Source organism: Lolium rigidum, chromosome 1, assembly GCF_022539505.1.
Source record: "Lolium rigidum isolate FL_2022 chromosome 1, APGP_CSIRO_Lrig_0.1, whole genome shotgun sequence".
In the NCBI taxonomy this organism is placed as follows: Eukaryota; Viridiplantae; Streptophyta; class Magnoliopsida; order Poales; family Poaceae; genus Lolium; species Lolium rigidum.
This window is the reverse complement of record NC_061508.1, coordinates 144,899,865-144,925,982: the sequence shown is the minus strand read 5'-3', so window position 1 is coordinate 144,925,982 and position 26,118 is coordinate 144,899,865. Positions and strand designations below refer to the sequence as shown.

Sequence of the window (26,118 nt, the reverse complement as noted above, 5' to 3'; positions counted from 1 at the left end):
AGAATGTATGCCAAGGAAGGAGGAATTCACACCAAATTCAAGGGGGGAAGACCAGTCAAGTAGAACTCGTGATTTGGAAAAGATCAGCGCAGAAAGAGAGAGACGGAGACGGCACTGCCTAGAGTTGGTTTATCCATGCAACTTGCATGGTGGCGACGTGAACAGAATATGTGCATACGCTGCACCTAGCTGGGTATAAGGGTATTGACACCGATAGATCTGCATTAGTTAACCAAGTTGTATGCGCGCCCTCGCTGCACTGCACCTTGCTCGCTCGGACAAGTTTCTGCGCTTGGAGCTGAACTCCCCGTGCCATTGCCTCGCGAACTAGATGGACACCACCGCCGCCAGGTACGCACATTTGCACTGGTTTCTCAATCGGTACAAAAGATCCGGTACAAAAGGCCTCCCCTTTCGTATCGGTTCCTTACGAACCGGTATAAATGGCGCCTCCACGTGGGCGCCTAGGAGAGCGCACAGCGAGGGAGCTTTGGTACCGGTTTGTATTACAAACCGGTACCAAAGGTTGTCTGCCGCGGCAGAGAAAATGCAGAAATCTCTGCCGCGGCAGAGAATTCAGGGTTTAGGGTCTTTGGAGGGGTTTAGGGGTATCGGAGCGTTTCGTATCACGTCGATGCACCATAAACGCGTTTGGGTTTACGTAGTACATGAAGATCAAGGTGATGCATATCAAGTTGATGCATATAATATAACACACATGTAATTGCATAAGTAGTACTCTTCGATGCATATCAAGTCGATGCACCAGAATAAAGTAGTACATGCATGAAGATCGATCTTCATGCGTAGTGGTACTCTCCGAGGCATACTATCTATTACATGTACCATAGTGGTACACTCCGAGTCGAGCTATATATACATAAAGCAATCGAGGAGCGGGAGAAGATCTTTATGCATAGTGGAACTCTCCGGATGGTGGTATGACTTTCCGAAGGAAAAAAATCCCGCCAATTCCTCGCCAATTGCTTTGAAGCGCTCCTCGATTGAGATCTTCTCCCGCTTTCTTCTCAACTGTAAAAGAATAAGATACGAATGAATACATGAAACTCAGCACAACTTATGGTAACAAAATAAATTTGTGAATATTGTTTTCGTACCTCTCTATTTCTTTCATTATTCACTCTCTCGCTGACAATTCTGTGGATGTACTCGCAAACGTAGTATCCACATAGATCAGCCCCCTGTGCTTGTTTCGCGAATTTCTGTACAAGAATATAATTCAGTCAAACAATAATCAAGTATGATAAAGGTGTGTGGACCTAGGTAACTACTACTTACTTTGTTCGCACGCCATATCAGCTTCGGTGCCCATTGAAAGGACTGATCTTCCTTGATGAAAGTTTCCCATACGCTGCCCGACAAAAGAAAATGCACACAAGAGTTATCAATCAGTTGATATCAGGAAATTCACAAAAAATCCGATAAGAATTTGAATTACCTTTTGAGCATAAGAAAACAAGACTTGTATAGTATAGGCTCTTTGGTTAGTGAGTCAAAGACTTCAACTTCTCCTTCGTACATTTTAATGACGATAAGAATAAAGTGAAACCTGCGCAAGTTTAAATATGTAGTGTCATATATATATAAGTCATCAGTTAATATTTTAACATATGGTGAGCAAAATAGAATGTGTTATAAGAGAGTAACACTCACTGGAAGTTGTAAGGCCAAAGTATTATCTTTTTGTCACGTTGTCTCTTCAAAAACGTTACCAAAGTCTCCGGTGTATCCCTGTTATAGAGGGGTTCTTCTATGGTCCTGACATGCATTGTGTCCGGGTCAATGAATCCAATGTCCGTGATTTCATCCCTTTTGCATTCGAGCATCTTCGATCTGCATGACATAGCGCACAAAAAATTATAATTTGCAGATAATGAAGGAGCTGAGCTAAAGACTTCTCAAATTATATAAATAAATCACTTACAGACAATAGCAACTGATGATAGATTTGTCGAGGGCCCGAAGATTGTATAACTAGAAAAGCTCGCAGAAGTCAACGCTCACAGAGTATTCTTGGAAGTAGTGCTCTTCCTTAACTTGCACCATAATAGTCTCGATCCCTCCCTTTGTGGCAAGTTGGTACCACGTATGCAAGTTACGCATTCTTGTTGGTAGCTTCCTGAGATTCTCGACCAAATCTTTCCCTTGAACATATTTATATTGTACTTGAGCTAAGGGGTAATCGGTGTATTGTCGAGAACTTTGAACGGCCTTCTCGTCATACACCACGAGATTGGGGGATGATTGAACGGGTTGTTGTCCGAGCTGGTAGACTTGGTGTATCCCTTTTATCTCCTTGACACCCGATTGAACGGGTTTTGTCGCCTCGATCATGTTGTCATACGACCTTTCAATAGAACGTCTATAGTCAGATGGCGGCGATGGTAAAGGGTCATATAGATTCTCAACGGTACGCACAACTTTCACCGGATCTAGTTTCTTCTCAAAAGGTATCTCTGGCACTTTCGGTGCAAAAAAGGCTTTCAGCTCGGACTGAACGGCTTCCCTGTTTTCCTCTGCACTTTTTTCCCAAGGTAACTTCTCAATGGGCGGCTGTGGTTTCTCCTTTCTAGATCTCTTCCGAGGCGGCGTACCGTTCCGCTTAACGGGCGCTGTCTTACACGGAGGATCTCGAGATGGTGGACTCACGCTGGGGTCCCTCTCAGGTAGGTGTGGAGTTGGCTGCTCACGAGGACTGCTACCAGGAGGAGCCGATGGCATTTGCTGCTCATGTGGAGGAGTCGGTGGCTTTGCAAAAGGACGACGTACTTCTTCGGCCATAGGGCGAAACCGTGCTTGATATCAGCCAGTGTCCTCTCATCTTCACCTCTAGGAATATCAAGCTCCACTGTTTCAAAACCCGGAACAACTTCATCCACCCCGACACGAACACAACCAGGTGGAATGGGCATATGATGGTGCATTGCTCCATCTTCACTTGGGTACACATAGCCGACCGCCACCTTAACGGACGCGGTCCTGAATAACATGTGTAGCGCGCAATCTATCTTCTCCGTGACATAATCCACGGGGTAGCTTCCTCCACATCCGTCAAGATGCGAGGAACCAACACTGCTTCTTCACTGAGATATACACCTCGCCGGAGTTTGTTATCGGCACTTCGTTGTCTCTTCTAACTTGTTCAAACTCAAGTCCCTCGCCGAAATCATTCAGAAAGTCTTCGAACTCGTTATCATCTCCATCGGGTTCCGTACCACGGGCACTCTCATAGATCAATTTCTACACCGCTTCTTCCCCCTCCTCATCTCGGACGAAGGTGCCGTCCGCCATACCTCAATGTCACTGCAAAATTAAGAAAGCAATTATAATAGCATAATCATGTGAAATGCAAACACATATGCCCTCCTTTTGAAATGAATATGCCAAACAAAAACACAAGCATGCCCTTAAAAAAACTTAGTTGTGGTACTTTCTATCTATCCAGATTTCACCTTGTGATGTTCATATCTTTATGTAGTTCAAGAACTATCAAGTCCAATCCATGCCAACAATTAGAACACTTTGCTCTGTTTCCCTACATTTATATATTTAGTTTAATATTCATGATAAAAGAACTCGGCACGACCATACCTCCTACCAATCTTGCAGTTCATTTGCAGAGACAAAATCAACTTCGAAATTCAGTGCTCAAATAATGTAGAACGGATGCGTTTTGGAAATATATGAACATTATGGATAACAACGGACACAATACTGGCCAGCTAATCCCGAAGTCTTTGCTAGTTCACATGTAACTACGGACACACAAATGGCACCCAAGTTCAGAGTTGAGCTACATATACTAGTTGAGCTCACAATACCTAGTTTGTTCTTTCCAATCCGATCTCTTATGCACTAAGGCAAGAAGTGACAATATTGCAATCAAACATTTAGAAAGGCACTGAAATCAAACACAACAAATCAAGTTGTTCAGAATTTAGAAAAAATGGTGCTCTGCGTGGCCTCTGCGTCGAGCAGGCAGAACAAGGCCGTCGGCGGTGGCCTCTGCGTCGAGTATGTCGCGCCCATGTCGCTCGCCCAGGTTGGCGTCCACGGCGGCGGCGCGCTCCACTCCAACAACCACCGCGCCTACTCGCCGCCCCCCGCGGCGCTCCCGTCGGAGGTGGTGCCGGCCTTTCCGCCGCCGGAGTCGAAGGACGACGAGTCCTGGGTGTGGACCCAGATCAAGGCGGAGTCCCGGCGCGACGCCGACGCGGAGCCGACGCTGGCCTCCTGATGACCCACAAGTATAGGGGGTGTATCGTAGTATTTTCGATAAATAAGAGTGTCGAACCCAACGAGGAGCAGAAGGTGTTGACAAGCAGTTTCGATGAAGGATTCACTGTAAATGCTCACGGACAAGTATTCGGGGGTTTTGATATAGCAGATGAATAAAGTACAAGTAAGTAAAGTGCGAGAGAAATAATTGCAGCGAGTGGCCCAATCCTTTTTAGCACAAAGGACAAGCCGGTTTGTTTACTTATAATGACCAAACGTTCTTGAGGACACACGGGAATTTAGTCTAGTGTTTTCGCTTCATATAGCTGATTAATCTTCATTGTTTTGATAAGTGTTGTGTGGGTGAACCTATGCTAATGCACCGCCCTTTCTAGGACTAATACATACTTGTGATTATACCCGTTGCAAGCATCCGCAAATACAAGAAAGTAATTAAGATAAATCTAACCATAACCTTAAACTCTGAGATCCTGCTATCCCTCCTGCATCGATATACCAACGGGAGTTTAGCTTTCTGTCACTCCGGCAACCCCGCAATTAGCAAACGAATACAAGATGTATTCCCCTAGGCCCATAAATGGTGAAGTATCATGTAGTCGACGTTCACATGACACCACTAGAAGAATAACACCACAACCTAAATATCATAACATTGAATACTAACCAACATACTTCACTACTAACATTTAGACTTCACCCATGTCCTCAGGAACTAAACGAACTACTCACGAGACATCATATGGAACATGATCAGAGGTGATATGATGATGAATAAAAATCTGAACATAAACCTTGGTTCAATGGTTTCACTCAATAGCATCAATAACAAGTAGAAATCAATACCGGAGAGTTCCCCTATCAAGCAATCAAGATCCAACCCTAATTGTTACAGCGGTGACGAGGTGCAGCGGTGGAGATGGCGGTGATGATGATGAAGATGATGGTGATGATGCTGGAGATGATGTCCAGCTTGATGACGGTGACGATGGCGTCGATTTCCCCCCTCCGGGAGGGAATTTCCCCAGCGGATTTCAGCCTGCCGGAGAGCTCTTTTCTCTCTGGTGTTTTCCGCCCCGCAGAGGCGGCTGTGACTCTTCGCGAGTATCCTCTGGAGCTTCGATACGTCCAAAACGTATCTACTTTCCCGAACACTTTTGCTATTGTTTTGCCTCTAATTTGTGTATTTTGGATGCAACTAACACGGACTAACGCTGTTTTCAGCAGAATTGCTCTGGTGTCTCGTTTTTGTGCAGAAATCCAACTTTCAGGAAAATCCTCGGAATTTATGCCAAAGGTCCTATTTTACCAGAAGATTGACGGAGCCAGAAGGGCAAGTGATGGCGTGTATTTCACACGTTCGTTGGGAACCCCAAGAGGAAGGTATGATGCGCACAGCAGCAAGTTTTCCCTCAGAAAGAAACCAAGGTTTATCGAACCAGGAGGAGCCAAGAAGCACGTTGAAGGTTGATGGCGGCGGGATGTAGTGCGGCGCAACACCGGAGATTCCGGCGCCAACGTGGAACCTGCACAACACAACCAAAATACTTTGCCCCAACGAAACAGGTGAGGTTGTCAATCTCACCGGCTTGCTTGTAACAAAGGATTAACCGTATTGTGTGGAAGATGATTGTTTGCGAGAGAAAACAGTAAAACAAGTATTGCAGCGAGATTTGTATTTCAGTATTAAAGAATGGACCGGGGTCCACAGTTCACTAGAGGTGTCTCTCCCATAAGATAAAAGCATGTTGGGTGAACAAATTACAGTCGGGCAATTGACAAATAGAGAGGGCATAACAATGCACATAAATGTCATGATAAGTATAGTGAGATTTAATTGGGCATTACGACAAAGTACATAGACCGCCATCCAACTGCATCTATGCCTAAAAAGTCCACCTTCAGGTTATCATCCGAACCCCTTCCAGTATTAAGTTGCAAAGCAACGCATACAATTGCATTAAGTATGGTGCGTAATGTAATCGACAACTACATCCTTAGACATAGCGTCAATGTTTTATCCCTAGTGGCAACAAGCACAACACAACCTTAGAACTTTCGTCACATCGTCCCGGTGTCAATGCGGGCATGAACCCACTATCGAGCATAAATACTCCCTCTTGGAGTTAAGAGCAAAAACTTGGCCGAGCCTCTACTAATAACGGAGAGCATGCAAGATCATAAACAACACATATGTAATAACTTGATAATTAACATAACATGGTATTCTCTATCCATCGGATCCCGACAAACACAACATATAGCATTACGGATAGATGATCTTGATCATGTTAGGCAGCTCACAAGATCCAACAATGAAGCACAATGAGGAGAAGACAACCATCTAGCTACTGCTATGGACCCATAGTCCAGGGGTGAACTACTCACTCATCACTCCGGAGGCGACCATGGCGGTGTAGAGTCCTCCGGGAGATGAATCCCCTCTCCGGCAGGGTGCCGGAGGAGATCTCCGTAATCCCCCGAGATGGGATTGGCGGCGGCGGCGTCTCGCAAGGTTTTCCGTATCGTGGTTTTTCGCATCGGGGTTTCGCGACGGAGGCTTTAAGTAGGCGGAAGGGCAACGTGGGGGCCACACGAGGGCCCCACACCACGGGTCGGCGCGGCCAAGACCCGGGCCGCGCCGCCCTATGGTGGCGGCCCCTCGTGGCCCCACTTCGACTCCTCTTCGGTCTTCCGGAAGCTTCGTGGCAAAATAGGACCCCGGGTTTTGATTTCGTCCAATTCCGAGAATATTTCGTTACTAGGATTTCTGAAACCAAAAACAGCAGAAAACAAAGAATCGGCTCTTCGGCATCTTGTTAATAGGTTAGTTCCAGAAAATGCACGAATATGACATAAAGTGTGCATAAAACATGTAGGTATCATCAATAATATGGCATGGAACATAAGAAATTATCGATACGTCGGAGACGTATCAGCAAGCCAGGTGGGGGCCCGAGGGCCCCACACACTAGGTCGGCGCGGCCCAGGAGGGGGGCGCGCCGCCCTATTGTGTGGCCGCCTCGGCTGGCCCCCGACGCCCTCCTTCGTACTACTTAATGCCTTCGACCTAAAAACGCACGGGGGGTAAGAAGAAATCGCCAGAAACCATCCAGTACGCCGCCACCGTCGCGAAACTCTGTCTCGGGACCAGAAACTCCGTTCTGGCACTCCGCCGGGATGGGGAATTGGAGGAGATCATCGCCATCATCACCACCGACGCCTCTCCATAGACCAGCCATGTTTCCCCCATCCATGTGTGAGTAATTCCCCCGCTGTAGGCTGAAGGGGATGGTAGGGATTGGATGAGATTGGTCATGTAATAGCATAAGATTGTTAGGGCATAGTGCCAAGTGTCCGTAATTGGTACTTTTATGATATTGTTGCAACTTGTTATGCTTAATGCTTGTCACTAGGGCCCGAGTGCCATGATCTCAGATCTGAACATGTTATCAATTCATGATGATATTCATTACTTTATGATCTTACCTGCAAGTTGTATACACGTATTGTTGTCCGGAACCCGAGGCCCCAAAGTGACAGAAATTGGGACAACCGAAGGGGAAGGCGGTGATATGAGGATCACATGTGTTCACGGAGTGTTAATGCTTTTCTCCGGTGCTCTATTAAAAGGAGTACCTTAATTTCCAGTAGATTCCCTAGAGGCCCGGCTGCCACCGGCTGGTAGGACAAAAGATGTTGTGCAAGTTTCTCATTGCGAGCACGTACGACTAAATATGGAACACATGCCTATTGATTGATTAGTACTTGGATACCGTTTTATTATTATCTGCAAATGCCCTGCTTTGATTGTTACATTAGGTTCTCTCATCCATGCAACGCCCGTTCATCCATCCCTGTGCCTACAGTATTTTAATCCTGCTGTTTACTATAATCACTACTGCTGTCTTTGTTATTCATGTCTGTTATTTCACTACTGCTACTGCTATAAAGCTGTTACTACTGATAAACTCTTGCGAGCAAGTCCTGTTTCCAGTGCGGCTGAATTGACAACTCCGCTGTTAAGGCTTTCAAGTATTCTTTGTCTCCCCTTGTGTCGAATCAATAAATTGGGTTTTACTTCCCTCGAAGACTGTTGCGATCCCCTATACTTGTGGGTCATCAAGCTTAGGTTTTCGGGACGAAGAAGTACGCGAAGGAGAGGAGGCCAGAGGGGGCTGTGGGCCCCCTCCCCACATGGCGGCGCGGCCAGGGCAGGGCCCGCGCCGGCCTATGAGGGGGCCCATGGCGGCCCTCCTCGGCTCCTCCTTTTGCCTACCTCCGTCTTCTGGAAAAATAGGATTTTCAGTATAATTTCCGTCAATTGCTGATCTTCCGAAATATTGCATTCTGACGGTGCTTTTTCCAGCAGAATCCTAACTCCGGTGCGCGATTCTCCAATCATCATGAAACATGCAAAATAGATGAACATAAGTATCATCTCCAAATATTAAATATATCAATGAATAATAGTAAATTATGATATAAAATAGTGATGCAAAATGGACGTATCAACTCCCCCCAAGCTTAGACTTTGCTTGTCCCCAAGCGAAACTGAGCTCAGTAAACAAGACCACATGTTTATGGAGTGAAGAGTCGATAAATAAAATACGGACAAGAAGCATCATATTAATTCATGCAAGACATTCTAGTAGACAACTTCCTCATATAATTCAACTTGAAACAAGTAGAAGGTAATCACAAATAAAGGTGCATAAGAAATCATAATTGGTGATGGCAAACTTCGTTCTTGGTCAGAGAACGATTAACGATTATACTTATCTATTGAGCAGCGCTCTTATATTAAAGCTTATAACAAAACTTGCATACTCAATCATAATAATTTCCACATAATCATTGATAACCTTCAAAGCTATATTCAGTCAGATAAAACTTGTACTAAACAAGGAAGAATAAAGGGCATGATTAAGTAGATCACAATATAGATGGTTGGATCACAACAACTCAAATGCTTGCTTAAGATGGAGGGAAATAGGTTTACTGACTCAACATAAAGTAAAAGACAGGCCCTTCGCAGAAGGAAGCAGGGATTAAATCATGTGCTAGAGCTTTTTAAGTTTTGAAATCATATAGAGAGCATAAAAGTAGAGTTTTAAGAGGTGTTTGTTGTTGTCAACGAATGGTAGTGGGTACTCTAACCCCCTTGCCAAACAGACTTCCAAAGAGCGGCTCCCATGAAGGATGTTATCTCTACCAGCAAGGTAGATCATCCCTCTTCTCTTTTGTTTACACATGTACTTTTTAGTTTATTTAAGGATGACACTCCTCCCAACCTTTGCTTTCACAAGCCATGGCTAACCGAATCCTCGGGTGCCCTCCAACAATCACATACCATGGAAGAGTGTCTATTGCAAAATTAAGTTGCTTACTGATGAATCAGGGCAAAACATGTGAAGAGAATTATTAGTAAAAGTTGATTAATTGGGGATGGGAACCCCGTTGCCAGCTCTTATGCAAAATTATAGGATAAGTGGATGAAGCCACTAGTACATTAGTGGAAGTTGCTCAACAAGATTGAAAGATAAAACACCACATACTTCCTCATGAGCTATAAAACATTGACACAAATAAGAGGTAATAACTTTTGAATTGTTTAAAGGTAGCACATGAAGTATTTGCTTCGAATGGCAGGGAAATACCACATAGTAGGTAGTTATGGTGGAGATCGATGGCATAGGTTTGGTTTAAGGGTTTGGATGCACGAGAAGCATTCCCTCTCAGTGCAGGTCTTTGGCTAGCAAGGTTGATTAGCAAGCATAAGAGTTGAGGGAAACAAACAAATATACATGTGATAGAAACAATCATGCATCTTCCTTGTAAGCACAAACAATTTTAACTTCAGAATACTAAGCCCGGAACTAACAAGAAAGATAATAACATATCTACATGTATTTCCTCTTTTCTACTTAAACTCAAAGTGTTGTTGCTATTGACCAATGTTAAGTTTGCCAAAACCAAATAGATTTACTCAATGCTCCCAAAGTGATACCAATACTAACAACAAGATCAATCATATAATCGAGATTGCAAACTAAAATAAGATGTGCAATATGTAAATGATAAAACTTCTCATTAATATTCCATAACGATAACTCACACCAAGGGATACATAGATAACCAGCTAAAGAGAGATACTTCCATACCGCAACACATCTTATATGATAACTTCCCTACTCATGATATGACACTACTTGATAGTAAAAAGGTAAAAGATAGTGATGATGTGATACCGCGGCACTCCCCCAAGCTTGGAACAAACCAAGGGGATGCCAATACCGACGATGAATTACTCCTTCGGCGGTGGTGATGAATTCTTGATAAGCTTCTCAACAAGCTCCTTTAGCTCATCAATCCTGTACATGAGGTTGCGGATCATCTCCGAATTGTGCTCGACGCAGTTAAGAAGTATATCCAACGGCGAGTCCCAACTCTTAGAGTTGTTTCCCCACTCTTCAGCTTCAGGCTTTATCCTTCCTGCAGTGTTAGAACGATCTATATCCCAATTGCTAGGCAATACTGCCTTGGGAATCCTTTCAATTTGACTATTGTAAATTAGATTGCGGAAGGGGTTGTAGGTGCCTGGAGGAGATGTCTTTGGAGCTAGGTAGTGACGTGGAACCTTTCCTCCGGTGCGAATTCTTGCACTCTTCTTGGTACTGAGAGGGTTTTCCACCACCTCGATGCTTGCGATGGTGGCACGCAGGTATGCACGCGAGTCTTCCTCCACTTCTTCTTCATCTTCTTCCTTGACACTCTCATCCACCTCTTTCCACTCGGGATCTGGAATATCATCATCCGAAAGCCCCTTGCCTTTGTTGTTGGAGACCATGGTGCTTATAGATCAAAGACAGATCCTGGCAGAAACAGCTCGAAACAAAACACGTCGAGAAAATGATATACGGACCTCCAGGGGTCCGGGGGATTATATAACAGAAATTTTCACGACAAACGGAAAGTACCAGGTCGAACCAGAGTCGGAGAGGGGCAACGAGGGGGTCTCCTCATAGGGCGGCGCAGCCAGGCTGGGGCCCGCGCCGGCCTATGGGGGCACGCCCTCGTGCGTCTCCTCCACTTCGTTTCGATCTCGTAATTATTCATATTTTCCAAAAGTCGCAAAAACATTGTTCGGAAAGTTAAACGCGGACTTTTTCTTACCAGTACTGTTACCTATTCAAAGTCGAACTCTGCAGGACTGTCAATTTGACCTTTGATGAAGGCTTCCGGAGTTACCACTCGAATAACATCAACATCTTCATTATAAGAATCACCGGAGATATAATGCTTGAGTCTTTGTCCATTTACCACTTGTGTGGCATTACCTTGCAGAGAGCTAATTTTAATTGCTCCTGAACGATACACCTCATCAATGACATATGGTCCTTCCCATTTTGACAGTAATTTCCCTGCAAAAAATCTGAGACGAGACCGATACAATAGGACTTTATCCCCAACATTAAACTCTCTTTTGATAATTCTTCTATCATGCCATTTCTTAACTTTCTCTTTAAAGAGTTTAGCATTTTCATAAGCTTCACTTCTCCATTCATCTAGAGAACTCAATTGTAGCAATCTCTTCTTACCGGCAAGTTTAGGATCTTTATTTAGTTCTCTCACAGCCCAGCAAGCTTTGTGCTCTAGTTCTAAAGGTAAATGACAAGCTTTCCCATAAACCATTTTATACGGTGACATACCCATAGGATTTTTATAAGCAGTTCTATAAGCCCATAGTGCTTCCTTCAATATAATAGCCAGATTCTTTCTAGATTTATTAACAGTCTTTTGCAAGATAGATTTAATCACTCTATTTGATAATTCTACTTGCCCACTAGTTTGAGGATGATAAGCGGAAGCAATTCTATGATTAATACCATATTTAGCAAGAGTTTGTCTAAAACCTCCATGAATAAAATGAGAACCTCCATCAGTCATAAGATATCTAGGAACTCCAAATCTAGGAAAAATAATATCTAAAAGCATTCTTAAAGAAGTCTCACCATCAGCACTTTTTGTAGGTATGGCTTCTACCCATTTAGTAACATAATCAACAGCAACAAGTATATGAGTGTTACCGTCTAAAGAAGGGAAAGGACCCATGAAGTCAAATCCCCAACAATCGAATGGTTCAATAACAAGAGTATAATTCATAGGCATTTCATTGCGTCTGGAGATATTACCAACCCTTTGACATTCATCACAAGATAAAATAAACTTTCTTGCATCTTTAAATAGAGTTGGCCAATAGAAACCTGATTGCAAAACCTTTTGCGCAGTCCTATCTCCGGCGTGATGTCCTCCATAAACACTACCATGACACTTACTCAATATCTCTTGTTGTTCATATTCGGGAACACATCTTCGCAGAATACCATCCACTCCTTCTTTATATAAGTGTGGGTCATCCCAAAAATAATGCCTCAAGTCATAAAAGAATTTCCTCCTTTGCTTGAGCTGAAAAGGTTGGAGGCAAGTACTTGGATACAATAAAGTTAGCATAATCGGCGTACCAAGGACTATCTCGCGAGCTCACCTTTATTACAGCCAATTGTTCATTTGGAAAACTATCATTAACAGGAACAGGATCATAAGTAGTATTTTCCAATCTAGATAAATTATCAGCAACAGGATTATCAGCACCTTTCCTATCTATAATATGTAAATCAAATTCTTGCAAGAGAAGCACCCATCTAATAAGCCTTCGCTTAGCATCTTTCTTTGCCATAAGGTATCTAATTGCAGCATGATCAGTATGAATTGTAACTTTTGAATCGACGATATAAGATCTAAACTTGTCACAAGCAAAGACTACGACTAATAATTCTTTTTCAGTTGTAGCATAATTTCTTTGAGCAGACATCAAGAGTTTTGCTAGCATAATGAATAACATTCAATTTTTTATCTACTCGCTGTCCAAGAACAGGCGCCTACAGACAAAATCACTAGCATCACACATAATTTCAAAAGGCAAGTCCCAATCGGGAGGTTCAACTACGGGAGCGGTTGTTAAGGCTTTCTTTAGAGTTTCAAAAGCTTCCTTACAATCATCATCAAAAACAAAAGGTACATCTTTTTGAAGAAGATTAGTAAGAGGCTTTGAAATCTTGGAGAAATCTTTAATAAATCTCCTATAAAACCCAGCATGACCAAGAACACTACGAATACCTTTAACATCCCTAGGATAGGTATCTTCTCAATTGCTTCAACTTTAGCTCTATCAACTTCAATACCTCTCTCGGAAATTTTATGTCCCAATACAATTCCTTCATTAACCATAAAGTGGCATTTCTCCCAATTAAGAACAAGGTTAGTTTCTTCACATCTCTGCAATACTTTATCAAGGTTTCGCAAGCAATTATCAAGAGAATTTCCATAGACAGAAAAATCATCCATGAATACCTCTACAATATTCTCACAAAAGCCATGTAAAATAGCATACATGCATCTTTGAAAAGTAGCAGGAGCATTACATAAACCAAAAGGCATACGTCTATAAACATAAGTTCCATAGGGACAAGTGAAAGTGGTTTTCTCTTGATCTTTAGTTTTAACAGCAATTTGTGAAAACCCGAATAACCATCAAGAAAGCAAAAATGAGTATTTTTAGACAACCTTTCTAACATTTGATCAATAAAGGGTAAAGGGTAATGATCTTTCTTAGTAACCTTATTAACTTTTCGATAATCAATGCACATTCTATACCCTACAACTACTCTTTGAGGGATGAGCTCATCATTATCATTAGGCACAACGGTCATTCCTCCTTTCTTAGGAACGCAATGCACAGGACTAACCCATCTACTATCAGCAATAGGATATATAATACCAGCTTCAAGAAGTTTTAATACCTCATTCCTTACCACAACCTTCATCTTAGGAATTAGACGACGCTGATGTTGAACAACAGGCTTTGCATCATCCTCCATATTGATAGCATGTTGGCAAATAGAGGGAGAAATCCCCTTCAAGTCATCAAGAGTGTAGCCAATAGCTCCTCGGTGTTTCTTCAATATTTCCAATAACCTTTCTTCCTCAAAATCTGAAAGCTTAGAACTAATAATAACATGATATATTTTCTTGTCATCAATATGAGCATACTTAAGATTATCAGGAAATGGCTTTAAATCAAAAACAGGATCTTCCTTTGGTGGTGGTGTTGTACCTAAATCTTCAACCGGCAAGTCATGTTTAAGAATAGGTTGACGAAGGAAATTTTCATCAAGCTCATTCCTTTCTTCCCTAAAGACTTCACTCTCACTATCCTCCAAATGTTGCTGCAAAGGATTATTAGGAGCAAGAGCAATAGACGCACACTGTTCAACTCTAAAATCATTATTAGACAAATCAGCTTTATAAGGAGTTTTGGCAAATTTAGAGAAATTAAACTCGTAAGATTCACCAGCAAATTTAGTCACAATCTTTTCCCTCCTGCAGTCTATAACAGCTCCACAAGTATATAGAAAAGGTCTACCAAAAATAATAGGACAAGACTTACTTGCAGCAGAACCAAGTACCAAAAAGTCAGCAGGATATTTAACCTTACCACATAGAACTTCCACATCTCGAACAATACCAATAGGAGAGATAGTTTCTCTATTAGCTAGCCGAATAACCACATCAATATCTTCAAGTTCACAAGAACCAATTTCATGCATGATCTCCGTATAAAGCTCATAAGGAATGGCGCTAATACTTGCACCAATGTCACACAAACCATAATAACAATGATCACCAATTCTAACAGAGAGCATAGGAACACTAGCTTTCCTAGACTTATTAGGATGCGAAACAATATTAGAAGCATCTTCACAGAAAATAATATGACCATCTTCTACATTTTCAGTCACAAGATCTTTAACTATTGCAATAGCAGGTTCAACCTTTATTTGTTCTTCACGTTGTATAGGTTTCTTTGACTTTTATTAACCGCACTAGTTATAACAGAGTACTCCATCATTTTAGTAGGGAAAGGAGTTTTTCAATATAAGCTTCAGGAAGAATATGATCAACAGTTTCAATTATAGCACATTTATTTATAGATGGATCAATTTTATCTTTATAAGGTTCATGATACTTATCAAAATTCTTCCTAGGCAATTCAAAGTGAGAGGCAAAAGCTTTATAAAAATTTGCAACGACTTGAGAATCAAGACCATAAGTAGCACTCATATTACGAAATTTATCGGTATCCATAAAAACTTCAATGCATTTATAATCATAGTTTATACCGACTCTCTATCTTTGTCGTTCTCCCATCCTTTAGTATTCTCCTGGATCCGATCAAGAAGGTCCCTTTTAAACTCTTCTTTGTTGCGTGTAAATGATCCGGAACAAGAAGTATCCAGCAAAGTCTTATCTTGAAAAGACGAGTCTTGCATAGAAATTATCAATAATAATATTACCGGGAAGCTCATGAATGGGGCATTTGAGCATTAAAGACTTCAATCTCCCCCACGCTTGGGCAATACTCTCTCCATCATGAGGCCAGAAATTATATATGCGGTTCCGATCTTTGTGAATTTCACTTGGAGGATAGAATTTAGAATAAAATAAAGGCACAATGTCCTCCCAATCAAGAGAATCCCTATTCTTCGACAATTTATACCGATGCTGCTGCTTTACCGGACAGCGATATAGAGAATAGTTTCTTCCTAACTTCATCCATAGCAATACCTGCACATTTGAATAACCCGCATAATTCATGTAAAAACGAGTAAATGATCACCGGGATGGACAGTTCCATCCCCTTCATAGCGGTTATCCACAACACGTTCAATAATTTTCATAGGTATTTTGTATGGAACCTCTTTCTCACCTGGCGCCTCATCCACTACCTTTGCGGTAGTAGTAGATTTTCCAAAGAGGAATTTAAGAGAAGACCTCTCCATAATGAATTATAGCGACGAGCAGAAATAAAAACAGCATGTACAGTAAAAGTTTCCCTTACCAATTCCACTTACCAATAGCGCTTCACTCCCCGGCAACAGCGCCAGAAAATAGTCTTGATGACCCACAAGTATAGGGGGTGTATCATAGTATTTTCGATAAATAAGAGTGTCGAACCCAATGAGGAGCAAAAGGTGTTGACAAGCAGTTTCGATGAAGGATTTACTGTAAATGCTCACAGACAAGTATTCAGGGGGTTTTGATATAGCAGATGAATAAAGTACAAGTAAGTAAAGTGCGAGAGAAATAATTGCAGCGAGTGGCCCAATCCTTTTTAGCACAAAGGACAAGCCGGTTTGTTTACATATAATGACCAAACGTTCTTGAGGACACACGGGAATTTAGTCTAGTGCTTTCGCTTCATATAGGCTGATTAATCTTCATTGTTTTGATAAGTGTTGTGTGGGTGAACCTATGCTAATGCACCACCCTTCCTAGGACTAATACATACTTGTGATTATACCCCTTGCAAGCATCCGCAAATACAAGAAAGTAATTAAGATAAATCTAACCACAGCCTTAAACTCTGAGATCCTGTTATCCCTCCTGCATCGATATACCAATGGGGGTTTAGGTTTCTGTCACTCCGGCAAACCCGCAATTAGCAAACGAATACAAGATGTATTCCCTAGGCCCATAAATGGTGAAGTATCATGTAGTCGACGTTCACATGACACCACTAGAAGAATAACACCACAACTTAAATATCATAACATTGAATACTAACCAACATACTTCACTACTAACATTTAGACTTCACCCATGTCCTCAGGAACTAAACGAACTACTCACAAGACATCATATGGAACATGATCAGAGGTGATATGATGATGAATAACAATCTGAACATAAACCTTGGTTCAATGGTTTCACTCAATTGCATCAATAACAAGTAGAAATCAATACCGGGAGAGTTTCCCCTATCAAACAATCAAGATCCAACCCTAATTGTTACAGCGGTGACGAGGTGCATCAGTGGAGATGGCGGTGATGATGATGAAGATGATGGTGATGATGATGGAGATGATGTCCAGCTCGATGACGGTGTTATCACCAGAATTTGACCGGATCAGAGGTGGGCCGCGATTGAAGATGGGCTTGAAGAATATACATGGAAGGAATAGATGAATCGGCCTTGTATACAAAGTTTGGGCTAGTTTGCCCGTGTATCTGTAACATAGTAGGATACGTGTCGGTTAGATGGAGTTTGGGCTCGTGCCCGGTTGGGATTATTCCCACGTTAGAAAGTCTACGGACTATAAATATGTATCTAGGGTTTATGAAATAAACAACAATCACGTTCACCACAAACCAATCTAGGCGCATCGCCAACTCCCTTGTCTCGAGGGTTTCTTCCGGGTAAGCATCATGCTGCCTAGATCGCATCTTGCGATCTAGGCAGCACACGTTTATTCGTTGTTCATGCGTTGCTCGTGCCGAAGCCTTTTGATGGCGAGCAACATAGTTATCATAGATGTGTTAGGGTTAGCATTGTTCATCGTATCATATGCTTGTCGTCGTGCAACCCTTAGACGTCTAGCCGTCCTTACACCTATCTTAGGTGTAAGGGCGGCTACCCCGCTTGATCATTATTTAGTAGATCCGATCCGTTATGATTGCTCCTTGTTCTTCAAGGATTAGTTTAATATCTGCATAGTTAGGCCTTACAAACGGGTTGAAGGATCCGGTGGCGCGTAGGGTGTAGTTTGCTAGCCCTAGACAGGATGTTCCGAGGATCAACTTCGTGTTGGTTTTTAGGCCTTGTCTAGGGTCGGTTTACGATCATCGTGCGTGGCCGCCAGGCTCAATCACGAGTAGGATGTTCCGATTATGCGGTGAAAACCCTAAATCGTAGTAGGTAGTTTTAGCTTTATTTTGATCAAGCAGGACCACCATCTGATCGTACACCTCGTACGGATCATGGGTGGATCGGCTCCTTGAGCCGATTCACGGGACAACCCGAGAGCCGATCGAGGCTCGTATTTAATGTTTACGTGTATGCCATGCAGGAAACTAAGCGAGGCACATCCAACACCTTCCCGACCAGGTATAGGTCGGGTGGCACGCCCTTGCATCAGCATCGGACGTGCGTGCCGAGTCTTTGCGGGCCGTCGCTCGGAAGGACCGGGGCTAGCCGCGGTCCCGGGAGCCTCCCGGCTCTACGGTGTTGCCCGTCGGCTGCTCGCCGGTGGGTTTCGACCGCAACACATTCTGGCACGCCCGGTGGGACAATCTTCGACATCAACCGCATCGCCATCTACATCCGAGATGGCGGAAGGCACTCCGATCACGTACGAGGATCCGACCGAGGAGCTCAAGAAGAAGCATGACGAGGTCAAAGCAATCCTCGAAGCCGATCTCATCGGCTCTTTTCACGGAACCCGCTCACACGGCATCGAGGTGGAAAGGGTTCTCACTCGAAGGCGTGCTCGATGGAGTGGACCTGTCCGCCCCGTCAGAAGAACGCACCAGGTCTCTGCGTCAGGAGATTAACTTCATGGTAGCTCATTCGCTACACCGCCATTCTGAGAGCCTGGTGAACACTTTGGAGCGTGTCGCTCTTCGCGTGATCCGGGAAATCATGAGGCATCAGTACTCTCCGTCAGGACCAGCTCTAGGGACTCACCAAGGAGAGATGCCACTCCAGTCCCGTCCACCGCTGCCGTTCGCGTTGGCAGCACCAGAAGTGCCGAACTCACCAGCATACGTCGTCTAGAAGATCTATGGTGACCCTAGTGACTACCAATTCTTGCATGAGGCGCCTAAGGAGATCCCTCACGGATACACGTGCACATACGTGCCAGACTGCAGTAACTGGGCACTCACGAACCAGGCTGCAACAGCAGGGACTTCGGAACGAGCGGGAGGAACTTCGGGAACATATCTTGAGAAGCGGACGTGGCTAGCTAAGTATGCCACTCCGACAAACCTCCGAGCCCAGCTCCCGCAGTTGGCTCAGAGCTGGAAAAGCAAGCATGGCTGGCTAAGTATGCCACTCCGGCGAATCTTCAGAGTTCGATTCCTACAGCCAGCACAGCAGATCAGATTAGTACCATCTTAAAAGACCAGTTCGGCATGGTGCCGAAAAGGAGGACAATCGGCTATTCCAAGACGTACCCCAATGAGTACGAGTTGATCCCACTACCACCCAAATATCGGCTCCCTGATTTCTCCAAGTTTAATGGATCAGATGGTTCCAGCTCCATCGAGCATGTGAGCCGATATTTGGCACAGCCGAGCACGATCTCGGCGTCGGATGAGCTGCGTGTGAGGTTCTTCGCACGGATCCCTCACGGGATCGACTTTCGGGTGGTACACTTCGGCTGCCACCAGATTCAATCCGGACTTGGAAGCGGTTGGAAGAGCAGTTCCACATGCGGTATCACTCGGAGGCTTCCGAGGCTGGCATTGCCGATCTAGCACAAGTACGACGAAGCGCGGAGAAACAGTTTCAGAATACATCTAGCGCTTCGGGACCGTTAGGAACCGATGCTATTCGGCTCGTGTGACCGAAAAGAAGCGATCGAGTTGGCGGTGGTGGGTCTCGCATCACCGATCAAGGACGTGGCCTCCCAAGCGAGACTACCCTTCACTCGGCGCACATGGTGCGAAGGCTGTCGCATATGAACGGCGCCACCCGGATGTCTACCGGGATAAATTCAAGCGTGCGGTGGTCCCGGTTGAGGCGGATGAAGATGAAGCCTCGCGGGAGATCAAGAGGTAGCAATGGCTGAATGGACTCGGGGGCAAGCCCCGTGTCCCGTAAGTGGGTTAAGCCACAAGGTCCTCCAAGAGGGTTTGACTTCGATGTCACCAAGGCCGAGCAAATTTTCGACCTCTTACTCAAGGAGAAGCGGCTAAAGGTACCCGAAGGCCACAAGATCCCTACGGCTCGGGAGCTGAACGGAAAGCCATACCGCAAGTGGCATAACACGTTCACCCATGCCACCAACGACTGCAGGGTGTGGCGTCGGCGGGTCCAAATGGCGATAGAACAAGGGCGGCTAATTTTCGGCCGATACGCCATGAAGGTCGACACACACCCCTTCCCCGCCGTTAACATGGTGGATTGCACTTACCACGGAGGGTGCCAGCCAGGATTCTCGTTCAACATCAACATGGTAGGACCTGGGCACCACTCTAGTAAGGACGGAGACGAGGGCAGCTGCTCTCATAGCAAGGACACAGAGGAAGCCGTTCCACGCGATCGGCTCTGTCATGATGGCAAGGGCTATATCACAGAGGGAGAAGTGAGGAACGTGAGATATCAGCGACCTCTCTCTGATCACCTCCTCAACAAGTATGTGAGTCAATATGACCAACGCCGACGATACATCGACGATGATGAAAGAGATCGTCTGGCTAGGGACGCCAGGAGACATCGTCGGCATGATCGCGACGAGGAGAGATATGAGCGCCACGCCAAGGGAAAGTCGAGAGAGCAAGACGACGTGGATATGCACTCGGGACTGCCCCTTCTTCGGTTACATCGCTGGGATTCGGGAATGAGCCGATTGCCTACAATCGGCAACGCCCGGAATGTAGACAAAGAAGAAGGATGCAGCTAACGTGTCCGTGTTCAAACGTCTAGGGCCTCTCCCGCCTCGGAACAAGCACGCCGAGTCCTCTCGGGTAGAAGATCTCGAGGAACTAGAGGACGATGATGAAGAAGAAGATAAGTATCATCGGCCAAGGTGGTGCCCCGATGGGCTCGGCCGTTCCCAAAAGCGTAGGGTTCAGCGACTACGTGGTTTGGAGGAAGCCGAAAGGTTATACCCGCACACGTTGAGGAAGGCGCGGCCTGATCCGGCCGCTAAAATTCAGCGAACCACTGGACGAAGAAGGTCGGCCACAAAGGAAAGAGTGGCGCCCCGAGACAAAGAAAGCCGATGATGAGACATCGGCTGGCACAAACATGGTGTTCATCCTTCCAACGGAGTTTAGTGCTCCGGGATTAGACGAAGCACCCGTGGCACAACTTGACTCGCGGCCCACGGCCGGTTATCTTTGAGAAGCCACGAGAAAGAAGCTACGGACATCCGAAGGCCCCGTACTTGCGAGGCTACATCAATGGGCAGCCTCGTCAACAAGATCTTTGGTGGACACCGGAGCGGCGATCAACATTATGCCATACTCCATGCTACGTCGGTTGGGACGCTCTAGCTCGGATCTGATCAAAACCAACGTGACGGCGAGCGATTTCAACGGCCAAGCATCCGACGCACAAGGTGTTACGAACGTGGATCCGACCGTAGGAAGGAAAACCATCCCTACGACGTTCTTTATTGTCGACGACAAGAGCACCTATGCTGTCCTACTAGGGAGAGATTGGATCCACGCCAACTGTTGCATTCCATCCACGATGCACCAATGCCTAATACAGTGGGATGGAGATGAAGTAGAAGTCGTCCACGCGGATGATTCAGCCAAGATTTCAACGGCTGGCATGAACGTTTGGGAGACATCAGGCCAAGAGCCACTCTCAGGCATCAATTTGGACGACTGCGAGCGCATCGACGTGACGAAGGACGGGGTTAGGCTGGTTTTATCCACCGGCCCGACCGTGTAACAAGAGCAACATCTATGGACAAACGTGGCGATGCCGATCCATGTGATCGGCCCCAAGGATCTATGGAGGAACATTGCAAAACCTTCATTGAGCAATTCAATCAACATGGAGGCCGATTCCGAGCAATCGGCCAAAATTATCCTCACCATGCATTCCGCACGGGTTCAACGTCGATCTAACGGGCAATGGGTTTACGTCGGCCGATGAGCTGGAAGAAGTCAATACCGGTCCTAACGGAGCCGACGTTCACATATAGTGCCTTGGCTAACCACGCAGCCGATATCGGCGGTTACCCGGCAGAATCGGCTCGGGGGCACCTAATCGGATGAACATGTGCGATACATGTGCGGTGAAATATTGGGGGCCGATAGAAAAATCGGCCAAGAAAAAAAATTCTCAAGATGTACAGCCGATGCACGGACATCGACTTTAGAGCTAAGGAACAAAGCCGATGCACAGCCATCGACTCTAGTACAAATTTCATGGGATCTACCAGTTGCGTGTTCAACACACGAGGACTTCCAACTCTGTGTCAGAGGAGTTTTGGCGTACGAGACAACCGTGTCAGAGGAGTTTTGGTTTCTAAGCCGCTGGTGATCATCTGCAGTATCGGCTTTCAACGGAAGAAAGGTGATCGGCTCTGGCTGGCTCTGCGTGGTAGCTTTCTCAGATATGATTGAGCTCAGGTCCATTTGTCTGAATTGCGTGTCCTCATCTCTGTTTTCGCCTTGACTGAGGCTCGGGGGGCAGCTGACCTGGTAGATGCTCTGTTTCTAGAAGCCGATTGGAGTGTCATCGGCTGGTCCTGCGTCGCAATCTTCTTCAAAGGTGGTGATCCACCAGAGCTCAAAGTCATCGGTCGAAAAGATGAAGGATAGATCGTGAGGGATTGATGCGTTGACATCGGTTTATTGAGCATTGACCAAGTTTACGATAACTCCGTAGTCGAAGAGATGAAGGGCGGATTATGAGGGACCGATGCGTTGCCATCGGCTCATTGAGCATTGGCTAAATTAGCATAAAGGAAATCGGCAAAATCAAATTGGGGAAATTCTTCATTGATAAACGAGATTTCTTACAATGAAGAGCCGATTGCTCAGGAACTACTAATCCTACATTGCTAATCCTCGCTGGCCCCATCGTCGGCATCGGAGCTGCCGTCGGCGCTACTTCCGGAGAATTCCTCGTCGCTGCTGCCCTAGCCCTCAGCCGGAGCCTCTTCTTCCTCGTCATCATCGTCATCCTCGCTGTCCGCCCAAGCGCGGAAGCGCTTCGCCGGCGGATACCCAGCGGAGGAGGAGGAATCATCCTCCTCCTCTTCCTCTTCTTCCTCGTCATCATCATCGTCCTCGCTGTCCGCCCACGCGCGGGAGCGCTTCGCCGGCGGATACCCGGCGGAGGAGGAGGAATCATCCTCCTCCTCTTCCTCATCTACTTCTTCTTCTTCCTCCTCCTTGTCGGAGGAGGTGGGGTTCGCCCAGGAGTGGAGGTCGTCTTCACTCTCGCTCTTCAGCTCCCCTTCGATGAGGAACTCGAGGTCGTCCTCCCCATCGGTCAGAGGTAAGTCACCATCTGACCCGACGAGTGCTTCGGGTGGGCCATCTGGTATGTGGTCAAAGTTCCACTCCTGCTCGCTCGAGGAGGAAGATTGGAAGGAGAGGCCTGAGGAGATAGAGGAAGAGGAAGACATTGCTACAAGGAAAGAGGGTTGGGTGCTGATGGACAGAACAGAGCAAGGGGATGAAGTGGCGAACCGTTCGGCACAGTTAAATAAAGGGGGTATAGTGGAGATTTTTAATGCCATGACGGTTCTCGAGGACATGATGCCGAATCTGTCAATTCACGCAGAGAAGCTGAGGAGGCGAGGCGACATGATGAAAGACTCTGCAGCGGTTCTGCTCTGCCACGACATGACCCGACGAAGGAAAAGCATAATGATTTTGGAATTGTCATTTCCAAAACCAGGGGGGCATGTGTTATCACCAGAATTTGACCGGATCAGAGGTGGGCCGCGATTGAAGATGGGCTTGAAGAATATACATGGAAGGAATACATGAATCGGCCTTGTATACAAAGTTTGGGCTAGTTTGCCCGTGTATCCGTAACATAGTAGGATACGTGTCGGTTAGATGGAGTTTGGGATCGTGCCCGGTTGGGATTATTCCCACGTTAGAAAGTCTACGGACTATAAATATGTATCTAGGGTTTATGAAATAAACAACAATCACGTTCACCACAAACCAATCTAGGCGCATCGCCAACTCCCTTGTCTCGAGGGTTTCTTCCGGGTAAGCATCATGCTGCCTAGATCGCATCTTGCGATCTAGGCAGCACACGTTTATTCGTTGTTCATGCGTTGCTCGTGCTCGAAGCCTTTTTGATGGCGAGCAACGTAGTTATCATAGATGTGTTAGGGTTAGCATTGTTCATCGTATCATATGTCGTCGTCGTGCAACCCTTAGACGTCTAGCCGTCCTTACACCTATCTTAGGTGTAAGGGCGGCACCCCGCTGATCATTATTTAGTAGATCCGATCCGTTATGATTGCTCCTTGTTCTTCAAGGATTAGTTTAATATCTGCATAGTTAGGCCTTACAAACGGGTTGAAGCATCCAAGTGGCGCGTAGGGTGTAGTTTGCTAGCCCTAGACAGGATGTTCCGAGGATCAACTTCGTGTTGGTTTTTAGGCCTTGTCTAGGGTCGGTTTACGATCACCGTGTGTGGCCGCCGGGCTCAATCACGAGTAGGATGTTCCGATTATGCGGTGAAAACCCTAAATCGTAGTAGGTCGTTTTAGCTTTATTTTGATCAAGCAGGACCACCATCCGATCGTACACCTCGTACGTATCATGGGTGGATCGGCTCCTTGAGCCGATTCACGGGACAACCCGAGAGCCGATCGAGGCTCGTATTTAATGTTTACGTGTATGCCATGCAGGAAACTAAGCGAGGCACATCCAACACCTTCCCGACCGGGTATAGGTCAGGTGGCACGCCCTTGCATCGGCATCGGACGTGCGTGCCGAGTCTTTGCGGGCCGTCGCTCGGAGGGACCAGGGCCAGCCGCAGTCCTGGGAGCCTCCCGGCTCTACGGTGTTGCCCGTCGCTGCTCGCCGGTGGGTTTCTGACCGCAACAGACGGTGACGATGGCGTCGATTTCCCCCCTCCGAGAGGGAATTTCCCCGGCGGATTTCAGCCTGCCGGAGAGCTCTTTTCTCTCTGGTGTTTTCCGCCCCGCAGAGGCGGCTGTGACTCTTCGCGACTATCCTCTGGAGCTTAGGTTTTCGGGACGAAGAAGTACGCGAAGGAGAGGAGGCCAGAGGGGGGTGTGGGCCCCCTCCCCACATGGCGGCGCGGCCAGGGCAGGGCCCGCGCCGGCCTATGAGGGGGGCCCATGGCGGCCCTCCTCGGCTCCTCCTTTTGGCTACCTCCGTCTTCTGGAAAAATAGGATTTTCAGTATAATTTCCGTCAATTGCTGATCTTCCGAAATATTGCATTCTGATGGTGCTTTTTCCAACAGAATCCTGACTCCGGCGCGCGATTCTCCAATCATCATGAAACATGCAAAATAGATGAAATAACATAAGTATCATCTCTAAATATGAAATATATCAATGAATAACAGTAAATTATGATATAAAATAGTGATGCAAAATGGACGTATCACCTCCTTCCTCTACGCGACGGTGATGTCCCACCCTTCCCTGCCCCGCTCCCTCTCCTTCCACCTCGCCAACAAGCTCTGCTCCTCGCCTCCCTCACCGCGCACCCCTCCCTCCGCGCCGCCGTCGTCGCCGACCTCCTCGCCGCGCGCGCCCGCGACCCGGCCTGCGTCGGCTTCTCCCACTGCCTCCTCAACTTCAAGGGCTTCCTCGCCATCCAGGCGCACCGCGTCGCGCACGTCCTCTGGGCGCAGAACCGCCGCCCGCTCGCGCTCCAGTCCCGCGTCGCCGACGTCTTCGCCGTTGTCGGAGAGGGGCCGCCATTTCGTCGAACAACTGGTGGGCGGCCGCGGTTGAGGGCGCCGCGGCACGCGCCACTGCACGCAGACGGGCGCTAGCTACTTATTTGCAAGATTCCTTTTTATAGGAAGTGGTTCAGGCTTAAATTTGTTTCATACTTGCTTCTTGATGCTCTCTTTTGCTTCAACTCTTATTTCTTGCGAGTGCATCATTAAAATTACTGAGCCCATCTTAATGGCTATAAAGAAAGCACTTCTTGGAAGATAACCCAAGTTTTATTTTGCTACTATTTTGTTGTGTCTTGGAAGTTGTTACTACTGTAGCAACCTCTCCTTATCTTTATTTTATTGCATTGTTGTGCCAAGTAA

General features: G+C 46.0%; 1 pseudogene; it reads left to right on the top strand.

The window, feature by feature from the left end:
- Positions 1 to 3,967: 3,967 nt before the first annotated feature.
- Positions 3,968 to 25,848, top strand: LOC124652250 (annotated as a pseudogene).
- The last annotated feature ends 270 nt before the right edge of the window (positions 25,849 to 26,118 follow it).